Source organism: Microplitis mediator, chromosome 5 (assembly GCF_029852145.1).
Source record: "Microplitis mediator isolate UGA2020A chromosome 5, iyMicMedi2.1, whole genome shotgun sequence".
Lineage (NCBI taxonomy): Eukaryota > Metazoa > Arthropoda > Insecta > Hymenoptera > Braconidae > Microplitis > Microplitis mediator.
Window position 1 is genome coordinate 5,509,816 of NC_079973.1, and position 22,952 is coordinate 5,532,767.

Below are 22,952 nucleotides of genomic sequence, written 5' to 3' on the forward strand. Positions count from 1 at the left end.
ATAAAAGTTAGTAACTTTTGCAATTTTTCGGCTGGAAAAATCAGTATCTAAGATAGCAATTCTTAATTCGACCAATCATTACTTTTTAATAGATTATGCCATAAATTAATTAACTTTCACTAATAAGTCACGTATTATACCTAAAAGTAATAATATTTACTTACTTTTTGAAATAATTGATAGTAGTTTTTCGGAATCTACAAAAATTAGTAAACTACTTTGCATTAAGTACATAATAGTACTAATTATTGATAACAGATTCCACTTTTTACTATTATTTATTAATTTTTAATATTCTGTTTTTTCCGTGTGAATGTAAAAAAAAAAGAATAATGGAAAGAGGGTATTTTAAAAAATAAACTCTTGTTTAGAGAGAAAAAAAAAACGTTAAAAACGAAATTCCCAAGACTTTCATCATAGTTGATCGTCGACGTACAGAATGCAAGAAGATTTAGAATGAAGGGCTTGCAAAAGATAAAAATAATAGGAAGGGTAAAAGAGAGAAATAAAGGGAGAGAAAAAGGACGAAAAGAGAGAAGTAAAATGAACAGTCTATGGATAAAAAGAGAGTTTAGGCTGAGTGGAGAGAAAGAGAGAATTCGTCGGAGCGTGTAATTGAGTCCTGTGCACGATCGCTACTTTATCGACCTCACTTTATCCATCTCTTCACCCCTGAATTTCATCCCAAACTGAACCCTCGCATATCTCTGCTCCCTTCTTTCCCTTATCCGAGTCTTATTCGCTCTATCCCATGTGACTCTCACCCTCTCGACGTCAATTCCACATTTATCTCTTCACTGTTTCCCTCTACTCCCTCTACTCTTTATACATCTTGTGATAGACATTCACCCAGAGAGCGTCGAGATGGCGATATACTCTCGCGAATTGCTGAATGCTTTCACGAGAAAATACGGTCTCTGTCCGAGTGTGTGTCAGCATTCTGAGAATTGATCGAAATCATTTTTTAAACTTTTTTTTTTATTATTTTCACATTTTTCAGTCAATTCTAACCACCAGATTCTTATAAATATATATATTACTTTCAATACTTATATACTTATATACAGCTTCCAATTTTATTTTAATCAATTTCTAAAAATGTTTAATTTTCGAATTCATAGCAAATTTTTTAAGAAAATTTTTACCAAAAGAATTTTCTACTTTTCAATAAAAAAATTCAAATAAAAAACACTTGAAAAAAAAAAAAAATTTTACTAGAAATTTTGAATTGGCTGCAGTCGATCCAGACTGACAATCTTGCCCCACCCTGTCTCCAAATCACAACTTATAATTTTTAAATAAACAAAATTTTTTTTTTCATCGAAAATGGTGTCTCATATTACCCCAGCCTTGCAAAAATACAGTGGCCCATTTTGCATCGAATTTCCCAATATTCCTAAAAAATTTCCTGTCTTCATTAAATAAATTGTGAAATAATTTATATATTTTTTATACTAATTAATACATTTACAAAAAGTTTAAATTAATTACCAGCATAAAACTTAATTTTTATTAATTATAAATTAATGAAATTAATTTCTCCTCGTTAATTTGACGATAGTAAAAAAAAGACGATATAAATTTGATATAAAATTAATAAATTAATAATGAAAATCTTACGATTCATTAAAATATGAGGTTAAACTCATGATATAATGACACGAATTTCATACGATGTATATAAGACTATGCAATGTCTTATCATGTCAATACTTATCACTAATGTCTGACGTAAACTCTATTACAAACGCTTAGTCGAGCAAATTGTAAATAAATAGATAAATTCAATTGTTATGACGTTTAGCAAATGATTAATTTATGACCTTAAGATAAGTACGGAAAGCAATCGCCAGGTGGCTCGGACTATAGTTTATTGCTTCTATTTAGATACATGTCATAGAAGTGTTAAACCTGATTTAGAATGACGCAATTTCATACTTACTTGGCGTAGAGGAGACTGCGATCAAGAAGGCAGTTCCTCCGGGGCGAAGTTCTTCCATTGCACTACGGTTGAATTGACCCCCGCGAGTATCCCTAATGTGGATACATCGTGCGCGTAATTTTTGATAGTCGGGACTGCGTTCGCGCGGCCCCGTGTTAAATGATAATGCATGACTAATTTAAGTAACGAATTAGCTCATTTCTGTTGTGTTTGCTACTCATTACTCGCGATAGTAAATTCAGTTGTAATTTAAACTTAAAAAAAAAAAAAAAATAAACAGTCGTGCAAAATTAAGATCTGGAAATATAACCGTTGTTTTTTTATAAATCCAATATTTTATAAGTAATGGAATTTAATTAGAGATAGTTAACAATAAAATTAAATTTGTAAATAAAAAAAAAATATGAGGAAAAATAAATTCAATATTTTTTGGTCAACAAAAAAATTTGTAATAATTTTTATAAAAAAATTTTTTTTTAAATTATAAATTAAAACTACCGGATTTTTTTTTTCATAATTTATGATTGAACGTCATACAAATTTTTTTTTTTTTGCCAAACGATGTACACAAGATAGTAGCATTTGTGGCCACTGCTCCATTTTTGGACATTTAATATTTTATTTTAATTGAGGAAACAATATAAAAAAAAATTTGTACTTTAATACAGTAATTCGAGTGTCTTTGAACGAATTAAAAAAAATGATTATGTCATTGCGTACATAACAAATTATTTTATAAAATTTTTTTAGTGGTCAAGACTGGACCTAGAGTGGCCTAAAACGGTACCTCTGCCCTACATTTACACAAAAAAAGAAATTCTCGATTGAAAGTAATTATTTTTGATTAAATAAATTTTTTTTGAAACCTCAATTTTCCGGGATAAAGTAGAAATCTCCTCTGACCAAGATGAATTTTCTTTAATTAAGACAAATTCTTTTAGCTCAAGAAAATCTTTACTTGGTTCCGGAAAAAGATTGTTTTCCAAAATATTTTCCTGACTCAATATTAATTTTTTTTGCGTACAAAACGTTACAAAATTTCTGGAACATCCCTGATTAAAAGAGAATTCAAAAGCATTAAAAAGTATTTAAAATTTTTTTTTTCTAATCGTTTCAAATCGTTTCTTTTAATAAGGGATGACGGGGTACCTCCAAAATTTATAATAAAAAAATAAATTTCGCGGTACTTCTTCATTGCCCACTCTCTCCCATGACTCAATTGATAATAAATCGTTTATTAAATAAAATTTTTAATTACTAATAATTATTCATTCAAATTTTCCGACTCCCCGCGTACTTTAAATCGCGATCATAATTTTTTAAATCAAAATGTCCAATTAAATAAATTTAAAACTTCTACTACATTGACACATTAATTCAAAAAAATGAATCTAACAATTAGTAATATTATTCCCACATAAATTATCAATTTTTAAACTCTTAAACAAGCATAATTAAATGTCGGGCATTACACGTCTTATAATAATCGCAATATTCTAATCACTTTTTAATAATAAATAATAACAAAGAATAATTACAAACAAGTAAAACTGCATCAGTTAATCTACAATCCCATACAATAAAATAAATAATAAAAAAATAAAACAATGAATTTTTAGTAAAATTTAATATTCAATATATTAATTTACCTTTTTCTCAAGAATTCCCACGGCATTACACTAAAAAATAATTCTATTACACGAAGTTATAAGAACCGCATTTAATATATATTTTCCCTCATCAATACATATAAAAAAGGGGTTCGACTAAAAAATATATAATAATAATCTCTCTAATCATACTTCAGTCACGGTACATAACAATAAAAAAATAAATAAATGTTAAAATACTGAAAGTTTAAATGTTAGTCTTTATAAGGCGTTCATACTCATGTATATATATTATATTAACGGAAAAAGGAATACTTTCTTTACGCCTGGTGATGATGATAAAAATTCAAAGTAACAACTCATGTACTCGTGTACTCGAGAATAACTCGCGCGATCTTTTAAAATAACTATTAATTGTATCGACAATTACCTACCGGAGTCTACTAATTTTAAAGATAACTTGTACTATTATATATTGTATATTATATATATTATACATGATGGTGTTATTGTATAATAGTAATAGTGTAATATTAAATCTCAAGACTCACTTATACGTCCATGCATCGTGCACATACTCGTGCCCCGTAAAAGGACGAGCAATTAAGTCTCAACAATATATAAATATATAATATATATATTAAATACTTGTAACGAATGAAATAAAAGTAATAATTAAATATAAAAAGGGTAAAAAAAAAAATAGTGTAATGACTTGTGAGCAGGTCAATAGACTGAGAAAAAAAATGTTAATTAAATCTTAAAGAATTGGAAAATTTATCATGAAAATGAAAATAAAACGCGATCTTGTTATATATATATATATATAAATGATTTGATTAAAATGTAAAGGAGTAGTCCGCGTGCCTTCTGTTTGCGCATTTCACGGTTCGTCTGTAAAAAAAAAAAAAAAAAGTATAAAGTTGTACTGAGTGTGTATATAAACGAACGCGCACCCGCGTTAGACAGATGGTAGTCGCCGCATTCAATGGCCTGAGAAATTGGATCGCGTTTTAACTCCTATCCCTTACGTTTCGACTCTTGATACTTAATGTGTGTATATAAATGTATGGATGGGTGTGTGGAAAATATCTTAGTGATATCTAAATGAGTACTCAGTGTTGAAAAATAGATTAATAAAATGGGGAAGTATAAATAGTTTTTTTATTATTCTATAATGGAGGGTAAAAATTTATTATGGAGATAAATCTTTAGCGTTTATTTTAATTGTTTATTATTTGTATGGTAATGTAAATTATAGAGGGAAATTTTATTATTTAATTAATTGAGCGCATGGTGTGACTTTTTATTAATTTTGATAGTTTTTGTAGGCTAGGTAAAGTTATGTTAGAAGATAATAGGCGAAAATTTTTTTTCGAAGCTTTAAGGGGGACCACTAATAGTATCACCGCCTAAAAAAAAGAATTTTGGGAATTTTTTCAAAGAAAACTACCCCATGGAATATTTTGATGGTTCGAGGATATATTAGTGGATTTATAAGAAATATATGATGAAATTTCAGGACCAAAAAATTGAAAATTCGGTAAATTATTCGCAATCTTCCAAGGCTCAAAAAAAAAAGTCCTCAATGTAGTAATAGTAACCTTCACAGTGTCTGAATTCAAAAAAACCAAAAAGTTTATTAAACTCAAAGATATTTCCCGTACCATGACCCTCGGGCTAAGAAAAAAATTGAAATTTAACAAAATGGTGGAGTTTTAAAAAAAAATTTCAAATTTCGCGCAAAAATTTGATGATTTTTGGCCTGTCAAAATTATATTTTCTATTCGATCGGAGAACTGGAGGTTCATGGTATGAAAAAATATATAAAAAAGAAGCTGCATTCGAATCTAATCGATAGGATGATTTGTCTTCGAGTTATAAATGCAGCAATTTAAAAAAATGTATTTTCGAGAACCGATGAGCGGCTGCTTTTTAGATGGCTATAACTCAAAAAAACTATTTTAGATAAGCACTTTAAATTCTAGTATTATTTTCGAAGGTATAGACTAGCGACATGTGCAAAAAAATAGATTTTTTCAAAATTTCACACTAGTGGTCCCTCTCAAAAAATTCTAGTCCCATCTGCTTATTTGTACATCTCTGAATTAAATTTAAAAAAAAATTAATACTAAATTCAATACTTTATATAGGGTTGGAGGGGGCAAAGGGGGCCCTATTAAAATTTTCAAAACTTCAAAAAATATGGGGGCAAAGTGGGCCCCTCAAAATTTTCTATACGTCAATAAATTGAGACGGATAATGAGCTTATCGAAGTTTCTTATGTAATAAGGGCTAAAATAGACCATCAAAACTGTTCATTAAATATAATTTATTAAGAAAGTTAAAGATAATAAAATGACGTTTTTAAGCTGTATCGTGGCAGACTATTAAAATGGCTTTTATATTATTAAAATACAATTGTTTTATAGTAATTTGCAATTATCACACGTGTAAAGAATAAAAAATATGAAATCCAAAATTTTTTGGAGGGTCCACTTTGCTCCTAATTTTCGATTTTTCAATTTTAATGGACGCAGCATAATGGAGTAAAAATAAGTATCAAGAGTCTAAAAAGAAGTAAACGCGTAAAAAAAATTAATGATAATATAATTATTTTTCTTAATGGACCCACTTTGCCCCCCTCTTCCCTAAATTTTGAATATTCAATTATTTTTTTTTATATCACACACATGCAAGTAATTAAAAATTCTAAGTAATAAATTAATTATCACATAATTTTTGTAATTTGCAACCCTGAGTCTAGAATTTTTAATAACCGTCAATAGACCTACTCGATATATTTAAATGCAAATCTTAAAACTCACAAGAAATTTTTTTTACTCCCGTCAATCAAATCAATTATTTATAAGGTTTCAATAAAAAACATTTTTAAAAAAACCATAAGAGACAAACCATAAGAGACAAACAAAATATAATTGAATTAAAAAATTATTTGATGAGTAATTTCCAATGGTTGTATAGCAAATATATATGATATGATATATTAAATATATTGATACATATAACCACAACTAACAGGGGGATTACGTACGTCATCTGTATTTAATATGCAACCATTACTGCTGATAATCCAAGTGAAATCGAGAGGGTAATAACAATAATATAGTACACACGTATCGCAGCGTAATGTCAAGGGTGGATCACGCACGCGTGTTTTAACCTAATCCTCAGAAAGTGACTCGATCCAATTTTCATTATTCCACTCACCCGATCACGAAACAATAAAAAAATATTAATATGTCCCCGTCTAAACTTAGCCAGCCGCAATAGCAATCTAACCAATTGGCTGACATTGAAAAATAAAAAATAAAAAAAAGGTAAAAAATCCAATTGATGACCATCCGCCTGAAATTCATCCCAAAGGACAACAGCAGCAAATACGTCCCATTAATTGGATTAATTCAAACGATCCGTGATCACTAGTAATTAAATTTAATCAAACAACCAAAAAGCAATTAACCTTTATTGACAATACTCTGAAACAACTCTTCATTAACTAACTAATTATTATCAAATCGTTTGGCTCAAGTATTAACTCTCCTATACCAAGAGTTACTATTAACTCTGACCACAGTCTTATCTTAATAACGACAATGACCAGTAATTAAATAAAACCCTTATACAGTTTGACATAATAGGAAAACAAGGATTTCGTTATTCTACAGTTATCCTTATCCGTTTAATAGAGAATCAGAGAGTCTGTTGCTTATAGAGGTGTTACTTGTAGGAGGGTTAAATCAAGGGATGGTTGGTCGTCGGTCGAGACTGCTGGTGAACGGATTGGTGTCCCGGCTACGAGGACTCCCGAGGGCGTTGGCAAGAGGGTGAGACATGAACCAAACTACTACTACTACTACTACTACTACTACTACTACTACAACTTCAACTAGGGCATACAGAGGATATAGAATGAGGGAAGAGGTTTGGGATATTGTAGCAATCACAGTGAGTGGGCGACACGCGTTTCTCGTGGGTTATCAGGCTGATGAGGCTGCTATTGCTACTACTGCATTGTTCCTACTATACATGTACATATATAATATATATACATATAGAGATGACTGTGACGAGGGGTAAAAAAAAGGAATAAAAGTTTATCAGGTGGACTTTATGCCTCTTTCGTGATATAGAGTAACTAAAATAAAGGTTAAATATAAATATAGAATTAAATGAAAATTGAGACATATTAAGTAATATGTGTAATTTATAGTTAATATTAGATATTAAAATTCAGAATGGTCCTTAATTAAGGGTCAGTTAAACTTTGGTATAATTTTTAATATTAACTACACGAGTGTACATGACTGCATGACATTTGGGTAAGTTGGTTGATTCTCCAGAGACACGGTAATGATGAGCCTCGCGTCTATTTATTCGACATGTGGTATTTTTCATAATAAAGACCGTAACCAAACAATTTGTATTAAAATGTACGCTGCGGTTACGGCGCTGTCGCATTTGAAATTTGAAACAAATAAAAGTGTATGGATGGATACAAAATGAACAAAAAAGATAAATATATATGTACTGTAGGATCCTGTTTTCTGGTGGTCTCTCAAAATAACTGTGTAATTGATGCGGTTTTTTCCACGACAGAATATCTGATAGACGTGTTACGAGAGTGTATGATATGCGACGGATGGACCAAAGCTGGACTTGGATTATACATCTATCTGCACTACTGTACATTACTCGCGACTAGACTAGACTGTGTGCAATCGATTGTTTCAAGCATGCGTAAAAACATGCGATTTTTTGTTTCTTTGGTTTTTTGGTTAAATCATAAGCGATTCGAGATGATTTTATCGGACGAACCGTCGGATCGAGCTCCGTTTGTTCAAACATTCAGCTCGTTTAGAATGACGAATGTCAGAGAGATGGTTTTCTCTTTTTTGTGCAAAGAAAAGACTTATTTTAGAGGACAATTAGAAAAAAATTTGTATTTATGGTTGACAAGTTTTGTTATAGAAAGTCGGGCAAAATGGCGCACAAAAATTTTCATTTGAATCATTATTTTATTCCGGTTTCAAAAATTTAAAATTTGGTGTTTCGATAATAGAACAATTAATTTAAAAAAAATTCTTATATGAAATGATGCCATTAAATTTTCGTTATTATTTCAGTTGTTTTCATAATGAGAAACTTTTCTGAAGGAAAATACTATAAAAAAAAAAATTGAAGGATAACAGCTGCTCAATTTCAAAACACAGTAACTGAGGAAAATAAAATTTTTTGAGTATTGAATCATGTTCACAAGACTCTACTGAAACGAAAATATTAAGAAATCGATTTGGAAAAATTTGTGCCTTACTGTATTTTGAAATTGGGCGGCCGATAATTTTAAACATATTTTGGAAATTTTGATCAGTTTATTTGCCCGGGAATAAATTTTTATTTCTTAAGAGAATTAAAAAGTATTTATGTAAAATTGATATTGTCCTTTTTTTCATAAGATCCCTCTAAAATAGAGCGATTTTAAATAAAAATATTTGAAAATATCTGAAGTCATTTTTGCTACCGTACTTCTATAGTATCTATTATTTTTTTTAAATTTGAACCGCTCAAAAATTTTAATTTGCAAATTTGTTCCTTAATTTTTTTTACACTCTCGATCTTCGAATATTTATCGTAGATCACTTTTTTTTACCTAAATCAACACGTTAATCACTTCCCTTTACAAATTTTATTAAAACGTTTTCAAAAAACAAATTTTGTGTTGCCTCATTTGCCCAAAAAATTATTTTTTTTAAATATGAGTACAAAATAAAAGATCCAACGGATTAAAGTTCATCAAAAGGTCTCTTTTTCGCGCGACCCTCCACCAAATTTACGAATCATAAATAAAATAATTTTTTAAATAAATATTTTTAATACCAAAAAAAAATCAGGGATAAAATTATTTAAAAAAATAAATGGAATCGAAACTAAAAATTGTAAACAACAAATCCTTTGACTCATATCCATTTGAACGCCCGCGAGATAGTTTTTGTGACGCCATAACACTTTTTTTATAGTATGGTAGCTGATTATTGATCAAGATCTTCAGAATGAGATGATGGTGTAGCATTTTTTAAAAGACTATTTTTTAGTTAAAGCTCTTGAAGATATTTATGACGTATATGCGAACGCGTTACGGTTGATAAAGATCAGTTATCAGATTTTCCTTCTCTCTTTTGATGGACTCTGTCGGATCATCGTTAGTTTTAAATGCACGAGTATGGATATGAGTTAAAGAATAAAGAAAAAAGATTAACAATGAGGTGGAAGATAAAATAAAAAAACGTTAAAGCCTCAGGCTAGTGATTATAATGCGTGAGAGACAAATCGTGACACGCGCGTGTTACTGCTGATCGATCATAAAAAAAAAAAAAATAAGAATACAGATAAAAAAATTATATGGACAATAGACATCAGGAATGAGTGAACGAGCCACTACCAAATTCTTCGATCATCATCGTCGGACTCGAACTTCAATGGTTGGCTGAATTCGAGAGCCATTATTGCCACCCACGATGAATATTTTCATAGCCTTTTAATTCAGTTAACGATTTATGCGATATTTTATAAGTATAAGGAAGATCACAGCAAAATGGACAGCATTTTTAAGACAAAAATTTTTTTTTTTTGCTCAAAAAATTATTTTCTACATTTCAAAAATGAGACAAATTGATCCGCCCGTCCGGACGTCACTTCCCATTTACAAAAAAAAAGAATCGGCCCTTTACTGGGTCGTGAGTGGCTGCCAATTTTCAAGCATCGGCCGAAGATCGGCTAAATATCGGATGATAACGGTATGCCAAGCATGGCAGTCGCAAGTATTGGCCAATCATCGGCCAAAGCTTGGTATCAAGAGCACTCGATCAAACCGTTGGCCAACGAATGGCGGTTAATTGTGCGCCGTTTTTATAAGCAAAAAGACGGCTGCCAATGATTCACCATGCACGGGCCAGTATAGTTAGCCATTTATTGGCCAATCATTGCAAACCAGGCATCGGCCGATCTATGGGAAAATTTCGAAGCTCGGCGGCTTTGTTTGGATAAGAAACTTTTAGTAAAAAAAATTTTTTTTTTATTATTAAATGTTTGTTATTCGCATTATTTTATTCAGATCCATAACAAGGTGAATCTGGGGTCAAATTGGTCATTATTAAAAAAAAAATAGTTCTTTGTTCCATTTTCTTGTACTTGATAATTAAAGTTAATTTTAATAATTAAATTAATAAATCTCATAGTCATTAGTGTCTATTTTACCTCAGAATCAGCTTTTTGATTTCTTAATAAAAAAAAAAAATTTTGGATGCCAAGAATTAGAAAAAAATTTGTTTTGTTTAAAAAAAAAGTGTCTCATTTTACCCCGGTCTCTCTAGATATATAACTTCAGGTTTAAGGTTTGTATTAATCATTGTACCAATACCTATCGATATCTACCTAATCACAGATGTAATTACATTTAATAAAATTGAGTTTAATTTAAATAAAGTAGAGGGAGTGGGTCGGAGATCCAATATAACGAAGCAAGTAGATGATGGATTTAATCAGGAACGTTATTATGAATTAACAATTGACCTGATTGATTCGATTAGTCGGTACTCTCGAAGAGATTTTGTGATAATCGATCGTAATTGTTAGATATAAATTGAAACCCAGTCGAATGTTTAATTAGTTTTCATTTAATATTACCAGACACGTCAATTCTCGATTTGATTGAGATATCTTTCAATGTTAATAACTGCACTTGTGCATGGCTAAGTACTGCGCATATGGAATAATATAATTTTATATGCATTTTTCATGTTGATTTAAACTAAAAAATTTATTAATATCCGGAGTCAGTACTTTTATTTTTATTTTATTCGATCATCTAATGATTTTATGTGGATCCGGTTGAAAGGAAATGGATGTTTGGTATTCAGATCAGAATGTTCTATTTTTAAAAAATTTTAATTATTACTCTGCAATGATGGTTGTTATAAATTTTTTAAGATAACTGTGATTATAAATACAACAATATTTCCGGTAGAGATATTGAAATTTGAATTTTTTTCAAATTATCCATTAATTAATTTTTTTTATTTCGAATACTTACAGAATTTTTAAACGAAAAAGTTTTTTATAATGACAATTATTATAATAGAGCATTTGCTTATTAATCATAAAGTCGTGGGTTCGATTCCTCATCAAAGTAATTTTTAAAAAATTTAAATATATAAAAAAAAAATCTAAAATACCATTAAGGGAGATAGCCACTGTGAGGATCGAAAAAATATGTGATTTTCGGGGATTTTTTTAACTGGAATAATAAAGAAATTTGGGGATAGGGTTTTTTTTTGTTTTATAAAGTATACATTGAAGATAATTCTCCTAAATTTTTATTAACAAATATCATGTTGTTACAAAGTTATAAGCATTTTTGTGGAACACCAAAAAAATTTCCCCCATCACGGTGTCATCTCTAACTCAAAAACGGATTATCAGAAACAAAAAAACCAAACGGCGTTGTAATCTGTATGCATGTAGTTATCGTTCCACGTAGGGGATTTTGAAAATTTGGATTTCAAAAAACATGGCGAAATTAAAAATTTTTTCGTTTTTTTTCTCGTTTTTTTGGATTCAAACAGCCCTAAAAAATCTTAAAAATTAAAATTTTTAAAATCCCCTACGTGCAACTTTAGCTACTGAATAGACAAATACGAAAAAAAAAAAAAAAAGTTGCGAATCAGTTCATATTTATGAAAATTACAGATGCCACTAGTTCGAAAAAAGTAGTTTCGAGAAAAACGCGTTTAAAGTTTTTAGTCAATGCAACGGTCAGTTGACGTGCTGTCAAAAAAATGGCTATAACTTGAAAAATATTCGGAATTTTCATATAAAACTCTAGATACATATGTTTGAATATATAAACTTTAATTTAGTAAAAAAAAAAAAATTTTTTTTTTTTTTGAAATTTTACAATGGCTATGTATCCCCCTCAAAAGCTTATAAACACAAGTAAAATTTTGTTGTTTCAAACTATAAAAACTGATGCGCTTAAGGTATACTCTTTGACAATTTGAAGAAAGTAATAATTATATCCCGTTGTACATAAAATCAATTGTTCGACATTGAAAATTTTATTTATAATACTGAATGTTTTCTAACTTTTTTACTATAAACTTAAATGTTCCAAACATCGAATGTTGAAGCTGAAACGTTAAATTATTATAATTTCATTTTTTTATCTATTACCAAACAGTAATTTCTATTACTTGTAACAAGATTTATTTACACATAAACTTTAAATTTCAATATTTAAATTAAGATTATTATAATATATTCAATAAAACCACGAAATTACTGTTTGAAATGATATTAAATTGTGACCACATTCTAAATTTTTAGTTATCAATTACTAATTTTTATAATTGATTATTTTGCGTGTATCAATAAGATTTCAATAAAAAAATTTTGGCTTCACTGCCTTGAGTGGTCATGTTGCCCCATCCTAGTTTAAAATTGATTAATAAAAAAAACTTAAATAAAATAAATTTCTGTTTATTTTAAAACGCAAAATATAAATTTGAATAAAACCATTTAGGAAATATATACAACGCAATAAATGCCCTAGGATAATTAGATAACGTAAGATTGAATCTACGAGATCACAAAAACGACACTCGACACTCATAAATCCATAACACACCCAACTAAAAAAAATGTTACGTACATGATAAGAAATGTATATAAATACGTTATAATAGTCTCATGGGAGCCATGTCTGCTACGTGGGAAATGTTTTATTTCTTACAAAACAAACGCTACTTGAAAGACCAGCAAACCAGCATACGAAAAGTCGACAACTCAATTTACTTCTTCATATATTTAAAAAAAAAAAACACCGTCTTTGATCTTATGGGAAAATGGTTATATCAAAGGAAACGTTTTATTACCTGCATCTTAAAATTTCTTAACGTTATTTTTTTTGACTACTCGGGAATAGACGACACGTGCCACTTGTATCTCGTCTTATCGTCCTACGAAAAAACAGTGGCTCTGGTATATAAGTTAATCTCTGTAAAAATTTACTCTCGGCAAGCTACACTTGACATCATGATGATGATGATGATGATGATGATGATGATGATGATACTCTTATTTTCAGAATGCTTATACTCTTGTGGCACCAACTGGCCCCCGCCGGTAAGATTAGCTCGTTGAGAACATCATATACTGGCTTTCTCCAGCATCCTCGGCTGCTTGAGAATATTCTCATTATATAGCATCGAAAAAAAAAACCTTCAAGTCCTTGAGTCTTCATTATCTTTTCGTCGTTCTCATTTTAGTACTGTGATATGCCCATCTCAACACATAACAGCATCAGTAGCATCTTCAGTAGTATTAGATAGTAAAAAAAAATTTCATTAAGTATTTTTATATTTATCTTAATGTCTGCAGGTTAATAATATATATAAACAAGTTATTTTTCATTTATCACACACGAAAATATTTTTTTTTTTTATATCTAAACACGCTATTGGACTATTTATATTTTAATAAAATAAAAGTATGTATATATACGAATATTTGAATGAATTGCCGATGAAATCGCGGCAAAAGCTCATCGTGAAATTATTGTACAAGTCATTAAGTGCATTATCAGTTTATCGGACACGTAATATTGCAATTTATAAAACTCTAAAGATACTAAATTTATGGTGAGACTTTTAGTGATACTAATAAATAAATATATTCTACACAATATATAACTCGTCTTGTCATTTTTTAAATTAATTTTCTTTGTACAAAAAGGGTGTAAGTACAATTTTATACTTTGGGGTAGTAGTCAAATAAACAGTCGCTTAAAAAACTTTCGCTGCACAGAAAAAAAATTCTCGACTGAAAGTAAATATTTTTGGTTCGAGTGCAGTATAATAATTTTTTGACGACTCAACTTCCTGTTACAAGTTTCGTCGACAGCATAATAAAAATTCGTTCATTTCTCGAGACCATTTTTCTTCGTGAAGTAACTATTCCTACACTGTAAAAAGAGCGGTGTTAAAAATGGACTCGTTTTAACTCCGCCCGGTGTAAAAATGAAATTACACCGGTGTAGGAGGAGTAATACACCGGTATTAAAAATACCGGTGTTAAATCGGGGTAACCGGTGTAAAAGCGGAGTAAAACCGGTGTAAAAGCGAGGTAACCGGTGTAAAATCGGGGTTAATAGCGTCTGCTTGGAGTATTAACTTTAAAGATTATAAAACACAAAAAATGTCAGTTCTTTATGAAAATTAATAAAAAATATCATTTATTAACAAGTATAGAGATTGAGTAAGTAAAAATATTCACAAAGTAAAATATTTTGACACCGGTAAAGAATATCTACACCAGCGGCTGCTTTATTTTAACACCGGTCTAGAATGTTTACACCGGTGGCGGCGTTATTTTCACACCGCTTTCGGGGGTAAATTTAACACCGATAATTTTAACACCTACACCGCTTGGACTTACCCCGGTGATTTTTTACAGTGTATCCTTACATTTTCATGATTCTCATTCTTTTATGTTAACTTTACCTATCAGAGATGATAATCATTACTATCTTAGAAGGCAAAATTGAAAAATTTATCAGGGATAAGAAATATTACTGTCTAAATGGTAACTATTACTATCGGCAATAGTAATTATTACTATACGAGAAACGAATACTTAACATAGAAGCATGATAATGATTATCACATACAGATGCCCGGGTCATAATATCTAGCCTCAATCTAGCCTCATCGAACCCAAGTAAGCCTCAATTCAGCCTCACTGAGTAAAAAAAGCATTTTGAACCTCAAATAATGTTCACAGAGCCTCAATGAGCCTCAAATGGTGATCAAAGAGCCTCAAATAATACTAATCGAGTTTAAATTACATAGTCGTAATGTACATAGTCGAGACTAGGTTCATTTGAGGTTCATCGAAGCTTATTGAGGATCTTTGAGCATCATTTGAGGCTCATTCAGGCTCTGTGAGCACTACCTGAGGCTCATTCAGGCTTACTTGGGTTCGATGAGGCTAGATTGAGGCTAGATATTATGACCCGGGTGGTAACCATTCCCTATTACAAGATAGTTTAACATATTTTTTCAGCGTGTAATCATTACTATTCTTTTCTCTCTGTGTAGAAATCTCTTTTGAACAAGAAAAATTCTCTTGGCTCAAGAAAATCTTGACTTTTTTCCCGAAAACGTTTGTCTTTCAAAATATTTTCTTGACTCTATAACTTTTTTTCTGTGTGCGTAAACTTTAACTGATAGATTGATATCTAAATTTTAAAAAATTTTTTAATTATCATTTAGCAGCAAAAAAAATTTACTGACCTTTTTGCTTTAAATAATTCAATTATAATTTAAAAAAATTTTGAACTTTAAGCTTTCAAGGTCTAACGTTTTATTTTTACTGGAATAAAATAAAATAAAGACTTGACGGCTTTAAGTTTGTTAAAAATTAAGTATTGTCTAGTTGTCTCCATGGTCATCGTTACTCTATTATCACACTCTCGCCATAAAATGTGCCTACAAAAAATGTCAGCAAGAAAAAAGTAATAAATAACCATGACGAATAAACGTTTAAAAATGGTACAGCTATTGTTGTATTAAGCACACCCTGGGGAATAATCAGAAACGTTTGAAATAGATTTTCGTACCATATACACAAACAATATAACAGTACGTGACTACGTGTGGGCTTGATATTTATACACAAGCATGTGTACTTAAGAAAAAAAAAACGTAATAAAAACATTGTCACAAAAACCACGGGAATTTATCTTGAAAGGTGTGTATTCTATCGTACTTTAAAAGCCCTCACAAAATCACCCCATGGGGTGTTAGTTTACTTATACACAATATGATTCATATATTTATTATATATATACGTTTCACGAGGGTTAATAAGTGGAGGTTGACGATGTAACTGAGGATTTATATGACTGAGAAAGCTGAGACATAAATAATTTAGTGAATGAGAAAATATAATATTTTAAGTATAGCTAGAGATAGAATATACAGGTGTTAAGGGTGTAAAACGAAAAAATAGATATATATCAATATATATATTTCTAAAGTAACGTTAAATAGATTTTCTTTGTTGTGAGTCTGCGGGTAACAACAAAATTGGTGAAGGCGTGTGGTCAAAAAGTTTAAAAACACAACTATCATCGTCACACTCGAGTGGTGTGCTTGATATATATACAAGATATATATATATATAAACATTTTATACACACGGCTGCATGGAGACAACTAGATTTTGTCCCGGAGCGATTGTATCTCTCCTGCGGGTCCTAGTGTTGCACACCCCCTGATGTCTCACCACATATAATATCTAGCACCATTATTTATATTAAAGTGGTCGTGTTTTGTTGTATGTATATATATAAGAATGTATATGCTAAGCTTTAATATATAAACACTCGACTCCGTTGACCAAGTTGGTGTGGGCCGCCCATCGCGATACGCGTGGGATGATTTACTTGTGTCATAGTTTCTTTTTAACCCATCATACATTTCTATAAATGTCTACTTATTCTTTGAATTCTTCAAAAAGTTCGTTTAATTTATTCGACATGATCGATTGTTATTGAATAGGGATATAAAGTACTTTTGAATGAAATGTGCTCCAAAATAATTCTTAAATTTCTTTTTTTTTTTCAATGGCTCTGTGCTCGAATAATAGCCCGATTGTTGACATTGTTGTTTGATACTGAGAATCCGAGAATACTCGATATTATTGTCAATTCTTTGATATTTTAATAATTGTACAAAATACATATTAATGATCTATATGTTAATTGATGATAAATATTTAAATTTTTGTATCAAAAAAACATGTAAGCTTTAAACTTCAAATTATTCATAATGGCGGAAGCTGTTAGATTTTTCAGTTTTTTTAAAATTATTAATTAGTACTTGGCATGTTAATGAGCTATGGGATGTAAAAAGTGTTGAGTCCGCGGTGTGGTGTGAATAATTTGGTGTTAAAATTTTCAACACTGCTGGTGTGAAAGTTACACGATGCATGGTGTTAAATTTGGGACCGTGTGAACTAGTGTGTTTACACCACCTATGGTGTAAATGAATAAGTTATTGTTTAAATTTTTTATTACGTCGACACCAAGTATGTAGTTTTTATTTTAAAATAATCTACACCAATATGCAATAGTAATGGCATACTATCAGACAATATTTGAGATAATTACACCGAACGGTGTGAAAAAAACACTCATATGGTGTTAAAAGTACACCGCTTGATATTTCACCCCATCAATTTACACCAGGCAGACCGTTTAAAGTCTTCGGAGATCATTTTTACACCAAAAATATTTTACAGCGGGTGCACTGTCAAAAATTTTTGGACTTGGTGTAGTGTAAATGACAGTGTAAAAAATTTTGGTTTGAAAATTACACCAACTATCATGTTAAATTTAAGAGGTGTGAATTAAAAATTTTTACACCGTCAAGCGTGTAAATTTTTAATTTATGATAATTTTGCGTTAAGAAAAATAATCATAAAAATTTTGAAATGTTAAAATTACTGTTTAATATCTAAAAAAAATTAATGTAGTTATTGATTAATAGTTAAGTAGTTAAAAATCTGCAATGATCATTTATTGCTCATTAATAAAAATTATCACGAGTAACACGGAATGGTGTAAAAAAAAGTAGATTACACCGTGTTAAAATTACACGGATGGATAATTTGCACCGAGGATTTTTTACACCGTTATTTCACACTATACGGCCGTGTAAAGTTCTCGGGGGCCATTTTTACACCAAAATTTTTTACAGTGTGTCCAGTAAAATTTAAAACCTTAAAGAAATTTAAGTAATAAAATTTGATTAATCTAATGGCTTTTGAAGAAAAAAATAATTTCTGTCTGTAACTGGTACATTTGAAGACAATCTGTAGCAATTATTGACAGGACATCTAAAGAACAAATTTAACCTCGTTGATATTTAAAAATAAATATAAAAAAAGACATGTGGTAATTTAATAAAATAAATATGTTTTCACAATTTTGAATTACCAAGTTACTTTTTTTCATTTAAACTTAAGATAAACATTTTTTAATCTCGTTTTCATAATCGATTCCGTCAATTACCATGTACGTGTAACTAAAATAAGCTAATGCAATAACTGATTGATTTAAAATATATATTTTAAAATTTAATACCGGAAATGTCATTCGGTTATTCAATAACTGAAGAAGAGGTCAATGTAATTAGTGTAGTTCGATTGAATTGCTCGACGGTAAAAGCAATTTAATGATCAGTTTCATGTACATGTATAGATCTGTACGTAAAACATTTACTGCAGTATAGGGAGTAACTTTAACTTCGGCTCTGTACTCGGTAACTTCAATACTTTTCTGACTCCTCTGATGCCGGCACGTGCGAACGGCAATGTAAGGGCTGAAAATGTATATGTATATAGAAACGGGAGGCAGTCATTTTGATCATTTGATGGAATTGCCTCTTGGATGGTAAGTATGAGAGAGTGAACCAGAGGAATGAGGGATCAAGAAGAAGAAGAAGAAGAAAAAGAAAAATAAGAATATATAGTATACGCCATCAGGCATCAGCATGTCTCTCGGGTACGAGTGAACGTTGCGCCCTGTGGTTACTTCAATTAGGTGAAATCGTGCTCTCTACTCCTCTATCGATGCCGATGCAGTACTGCAGGACCATCAGAAGCACCAGCTTACAAGGGAGTAAATCCAAAGTGCACTAACTCTAGATATATTCCAAGATCTGAGACTTGAGTCCATCAGTATTATCGTTATAGATGAGTTTAATATCCTAGTAGTAGTAGTAGTAGTAGTAGTGTACTAGTAGTGTACTAGTAGTCTTGTACTCTATAGTAGATGGCGCACAAATTTACTGATACGTGATCCTACCCTTTATATTATCGCTAATCATCTCGAATCGATGACGATGATACACCCGGTCGTTACATGCCGATTCATAATATATACTACCAGGTCTCGATATTCAGATGCATTGAAGTCTAATGTACGCTGGTGTACGGTGATCATGATTATGATGATGATAATGATGATAATGATAGACTGCTGCTACTATCATTGATGTGACCAACGTCCAGTCGTAAGAGCCATTCGATCCTGCGGTATTGAAATTTCATTTATCTTCGCAGCGGAGACTATTGAATTTATTCTTCCAATGCAATGCGATTGCTTCAACATTCATAAGCACTTATAGGAGATTAATAATCGTGACAGGATATGCGTAGATTAGCTTCTGCTTCTGGAACATGAGACTCGATCCGGTTGATTCGTTAATTTAGTCCCCAGCTGCTTTGTTGATATTTAGGTTATTATCCGAGAAAATTTATCGTAATGTTGCTCATCTAAAGTTCACGAAGCTCTCTTGAAAATAGTTTTAAGATTATAGTGAATGCATTATACGTTAATTAAGAGCTTAAGATGACGGGCATGTGTTTTGAGGATGGATTGATATGAATAATCTTATAGAGGATCTGGTCGCTGATAGCGAGACATAGCGGACATATTTGATGTCTGTGGCATTGAATTGAAGCGAGGTCTGGGTGTAGATGATGCTACACTTAAATATAATATTTTATATGATAAAGAATGAGATAAGAAGATGGTCGAAGGAAAGACTGAGAGAGAAGAAGCGTTAAATACTTGGAAAAGTACTAAAGGATCTAGGGTACTTGATGTGTCAGTGATTGTAAATTTATTCTGAGAGTTGGTGATGAAATAAGCCCGCGGTATTATGCTCTAAGATGTTATGAAGTTATGAGTTTTATAGTTACGATGAGTAGCAAAAAATATTTTAAATAAAAAAATTTTATTGAGGAGAGAAGAGATAGCTCAGTCTGGATTGTAGGATTAGTTTTTATTTTGTTTGATTCGGAGAACTGAATAAAGCCGCGTTTATCTGAATTATTGATAAAATGTGGATTGCTGTTATACAGTTAAAGATTACTTTTTTTTTTTATTTCAGTATAATGATTGCAGTGAGAACTTGGGGTATTCTTTGTACTGTATTCAATTAGGTCGGAGATATTACGGAATATTGGTAAAATTTTGATAGGTGACTACAGTAATTATTGAATAGTATTTGAGATTTATTAATCAATAAAGAGTTTTGTGGTGTTCATTGGTCCATAGAATAATTTAATTGGCTAATGGGTGAACCAGTGACATCTAACGGGAAAAAAATGTACAAATGTAAGAGAATATCTGTTTTGGATTAATATTTTACTGTCGATTCTCTAGTTTCTTGCTGGAGTTATCGTTTAGAGATAACGAAGTCCGGCTTATGATTCCGGAGATAAGACTCAATTGTCAACCCATTTCGTTCGCAACGATATAAACTTTCAGCTGAAACTTGATGGCAATTTGTCGCCAAGTTAAATGCAATAGTTGAGTGAATAAGTTGCCAACAATTTAACGGAAACTTTCTTTGTCAAATTGCCTTTATATTATGGCTACAGATTGTCGCCAACTTTCTGAAGTCAAATGTTACCTTCAACTTGACGGCACATTGACCAAAACTGTTTTTCCGTAACTTTGTTGGGAAGAAACCGTTGTTATCTGTGAAGTTGATCGCAATTAAACAGAAATCTGCGACCCAAATTTGACGTCAAGTTGACTGCAAATACTTAATGTACAAGTGACCTGATAGCCAAGCTGACGGCAAGTAACGACAACGTACTGCTGCAACTTGTCGCCAAGCTGAACGTAAAAATTATCATTTTCATAAATTGACGACAACTAGACATCAACTTGCTGAGATAGTTGGTGCAAAAGTTGGCATTCCATTAGTTTACGGAATGTTGCCTTCAATTTTCCTAGAAAATTGGCGACAGGTTGTGGCAGTAGATTGTAGTCAAGCATCTGGGAAAGTTGGTAACAACTTGTAGTCAACAGTTACAAAAGTTGAAGTTGTCAACAAGTTGTTGTCAACTTGACCGCAGTTAATTGACACCAACTTTCGAACCAGATCACGGGAACCTCAATAAAACTCTTATCAGTTGAAAATAACTGAAAAGTTTAAAAATCAGACAAGAGGTGGCGACGTGTAGTCGATTTATTCTTTCTAAAAAAAGCGGCGAAGAATATGAATAGTCGTCTACAGTAAATAGAGAATGTCATTATCAAGGTTTATCATCTCAAAATAAATATGAATTTCCCATTTTCTTTACATCCACTTCAAATTTATAAATAGTAAATATTTTATTTTATTATAAATGACATTTATTAAATGAATGATTGAACTAATTTTTGCTTAGAAGTATTTTATTGGTTTTTAATAAAATTTTCTGTGCAAGAATAAATAATTGTAACATTATTAATATTATTTATTTTTCCAAACATTTCGACTTGAAATTTTTAAAGACCTTGAGAGTTACTTCAACAATAAAACTAATCAATGCGCACGTACATCCAGCAATTAAAATAATAAAAAAAAGTTTCAAATCTTCAATAACAAGCGGTCGATAGTGGGTCAATGATCTTGTGGCCAATACTTTAAGTTTGAAAATTTCTCTAGCTACATACTCTTCGTTCCATCTTTTTAAGATACCTGATTGTGTTAATCTCATAAGTGTATTCATAACTCGCGTTCCCAATGGCCAGTTTTTACGAATTCTCAGATAACTGTATCGATTAAGAATTGATTTTTTCGTGTAATATAAATCAAAAGAAGCTATAGCTTTCAAAATAAATCTAAAATCATCTATGCAAGCTATTGATTCATTATTTCTAATAACATCTTCACACACAAAGTCACCGAAAAATGTTTTATTCACTAATACTTTGTCAGTGATATAATATTGAGCTAGATAATGAGCATATATTTTAGTATATTTTGAATCCATCAGCTCATCAAGAGTCTCAACATTTTTTCTATACTCTAATTTAGTTAAAAATCGTGACAAATGACCTTGAAATGTTGCGTGAATAATAAAAAAATATAAAAATATCATTGAAAAAAATATCCGCTTTGCTAAACCATCGATTCGACTATTGAGAGCCGTATTGATTAAAAGCCGAAGAATTTCAAAAAATGCAAAAAATGTATTTCTATTTTCTGAAAAATATATCACTAAAAATGCCATCAGTAGCATGATGATTGTTGATAAAATAATTAAATACCCATAGTAATTGTAAATTTTTTCAATCGGTTTCAAAAAACCCTGATTATGTGTCGCTATATGGACAGTATCAAATGAAATTGGAATAGACAATAGAAAAACGTTTGTTAAATCGTCATCAGGATGGAACTCGACGAATGATAGGTCCAAAAACGTAAAAAAATTTAAATTTTCGCTGTAAACTAAAACTTCACCATTTTCATTTTGAA

General features: G+C 30.6%; 1 non-coding gene across 1 annotated transcript; it reads left to right on the forward strand.

Moving 5' to 3' along the window:
- Positions 1-1,934: 1,934 nt before the first annotated feature.
- On the forward strand, positions 1,935-2,097 carry LOC130669206 (U1 spliceosomal RNA). The gene has a single exon (XR_008990139.1). It is a non-coding gene; the product is annotated as a U1 spliceosomal RNA (small nuclear RNA).
- The last annotated feature ends 20,855 nt before the right edge of the window (positions 2,098-22,952 follow it).